Source organism: Eumetopias jubatus, unplaced genomic scaffold, assembly GCF_037043125.1.
Source record: "Eumetopias jubatus isolate StellerSeaLion01/CBP00866 unplaced genomic scaffold, mEumJub1_p1.0 scaffold_12, whole genome shotgun sequence".
Lineage (NCBI taxonomy): Eukaryota > Metazoa > Chordata > Mammalia > Carnivora > Otariidae > Eumetopias > Eumetopias jubatus.
Genome location: NW_028274818.1, coordinates 101,643,716 through 101,646,477, shown reverse-complemented (window position 1 = coordinate 101,646,477; position 2,762 = coordinate 101,643,716). Strand labels below are relative to the sequence as shown.

Below are 2,762 nucleotides of genomic sequence, written 5' to 3'. Positions count from 1 at the left end.
ACACCATTCTTCCCCACAGGGCCCACATCAGCTATGCTCTCCCTCCCTGCCCTGTCCATGTGACCTGTAGAGCACCCCACTTTCTCTGTCAGAGCGACGTAGCCCCACTGCAGCGCTCAGTCTCCCTTAACCAGCACACGTGCCCAAGGCCCAGCACGCCTATGATAATCACAGCTCTTTTTTTTTTAAGGATTTATTTATTTTAGAGAGAGAGCGTCAGGGGGGAGGGCAGAGGGAGAGAGAGAATCCTAAGTAGACTCTCCACTGAGCATGGAGCCCAACTCAGGGCTCAATCCCACAACCCTGAGACCATGACCCAAGTGAAACCAAGAGTCAGACGTTCAACCACCACCAGGCACCCCAACTACAGCTCTTCTAAAATTCTTTCTGTGGCTCCCCATTGTTTCAGTTCAAACTCACACTGTAGCAATACTCAGGTCCCCCAGTATGACCCTGGTCACAGGGAAAAGAATGCCAAGAGACAGAAGGCGGGGTCGGAGTCCCAGCTTGGCCACATACTTGTGCCATGGCTTTGCATAGGTCACCTGACCACTCTGAATCCCAGTCTTGTTTTGCTTTTTGTTTTTTTTGGGTTGTTTTTTTTAAGATTTCATTTATTTATTTGAGAGAGAGAATGAGAGAGAGCTCATGAGAAAGGGGAGGGTCAGAGGGAGAAGCAGACTCCCCGTTGAGCAGGGAGCCCTGCGGAACTCGATCCTGGAACTCCAGAATCATGACCTGAGCTGAAGGCAGTTGCTTAACCAACTGAACCACCCAGGCACCCCTCATTTTGCTTTTTGTTTTTTTTTTTTCTGGGAAACGAGTTCACCAACAATGGCCTCACACCTCACAGGGCTGCACTTAGGACCTGGTGAGGTGGGGAGTGGGTGAATTTTGTAAACTACAAAGTGCCTTGCAGGCAGAAATACTTTTTGGTTTCCAGTGCCCACTGCTCCTGCCTGTATTCAGTTCCAGCTAAACAAGACCTGCTCCCTGTTCCCCGCTCACCATCCTCCTTTTGAAATACCCATCTTTCTTTCTTTTTTTTAAATTTTATTTATTTATTTGACAGAGAGAGAGAGAACACAAGCATGGGGAGAGGGAGAAGCAGACTCCCTGCTGAGCAGGGAGCCAGATGTAGGACTCGATCCCAGGACCCTGGGATCATGACCTGAGCCGACAGCAGATGCTTCACCGACTGAGCCACCCAGATGCCCCAAAATACCCATCTTTAAAGACTCAGCCTCCTCCACGGTTGTTCCCAATGCATGTAATCAGACCCTTAATCAGACCCCCAGAGCACTGAGTTCACCCCTGTCAACGCTCTCCTTTTATTTTACCTCCTGAAAAGCTGAGATCCTCACTGGGCTGCTTCAGTGGAGGACCGGGCCCAAGGAACCTGATTATGCTCGCTGGTTCCAGCCTAGAACCCTGGGTGTTCATCTCCCACACTGGTATCTGCGAAAACCTGTTTGAAGACAAGCCTCGAGGCGGAAGTGCCTGAACTATGCTGGAGTTCCTCTCTTTTCCCTCCTTCTTGGGTTGTGTCAAAAGCCCTGTTGAGAGAGAAGACAGAGGACCAGGATCAGGGTCATCTTTCCATCAAAGGCACTTTGGAGCTGTGCTCCTTTGTAAAGCCATAGAGGCCCAAGAACCAGTCCTAAGGAGTAAGGGAAACCTATAGGGGGTTGTGAAGGACTCCCTGTGCCTTTGCAAGCAGGGACAGTGAACCTTCTGGAATTCTTTGAGAGCTCCAAAAATGGAAGGTGCAATGAGGGCTTCAAAACATCTCCCCTGGTCATCTCTCCACTGCTCTTGGCGGTGGCCCTCCCCGGCCTAAGGCACGAAGGTCGCAACCGAAAAGAAGATGAAAAAGTCGCTGCAGTCGATCAACTCCAGGCTCCAACTCACTATGGAAAGTGGAACGTACACGCTGGGGTGCGAGCCGACTCTGAAAATGATCTTACATGGCAAAACAGAACTAGTCACCCTCGCCAACAACTGCCCAGTCTTGAGGAAATCTGAAATTGACTAGTACGCCACGTTGGCCAAAACTGGTGTCCATCACAACAGTGGCAATAACATTGAATTGGGCACAGCTCGTGGGAAATACTACAGAGTATGCACACTGGCCACCACTGACCCAGGCGATTCTGATATCATTAGAATCCTGCCAGAACAGACTGGTGAAAAGCAAGTCACAAAATATTTCTCTTTAGGGCGCCTGGGTGGCTCAGTTGGTTAAGCGACTGCCTTCAGCTCAGGTCATGATCCTGGAGTCCCGGGATCATTTCCGGCATGGGGCTCCCTGCTCAGCGGGGAGTCTGCTTCTCCGTCTGACCCTTCCCCCTCTCATGTGCTCTCTCTCTCTCTCATTCTCGCTCTCTCAAATAAATAAATAAAATCTAAAAAAAAATATTTCTTTAATAAAACTGGCCAGAGCTTATTTTAAAAAAAGAAGAAGAAGAATACGGTCTGGGAGGGCTAGTCAGAGGCAGAGAGAGCCCAGTGTGGCCCCCAACTACGAGGAACCACCCCCCACACCAAGAAGCTTGTTAAAATGCAGATTCCTGGGCCATGTCCCTAAGGGTTTTTTTTCTTGTTTTGTTTTGTTTTTATGTCCCTAAGGTTTTATCTCCATAGTTTGGCAGTCCAGCTTGGGCACACGTATTTTATTTTCATTATATTTATCTTTTTTTTAATAATTTTTAAGATTTTATTTATTTATTTGAGAGAGAGAGAGAGAGAGAAACAGTATGAGA

General features: G+C 48.5%; 1 pseudogene; it reads left to right on the top strand.

Moving 5' to 3' along the window:
* The first annotated feature begins 1,855 nt into the window (after positions 1 to 1,855).
* Positions 1,856 to 2,245, top strand: LOC114214397 (large ribosomal subunit protein eL30 pseudogene; annotated as a pseudogene).
* Positions 2,246 to 2,762: the final 517 nt, after the last annotated feature.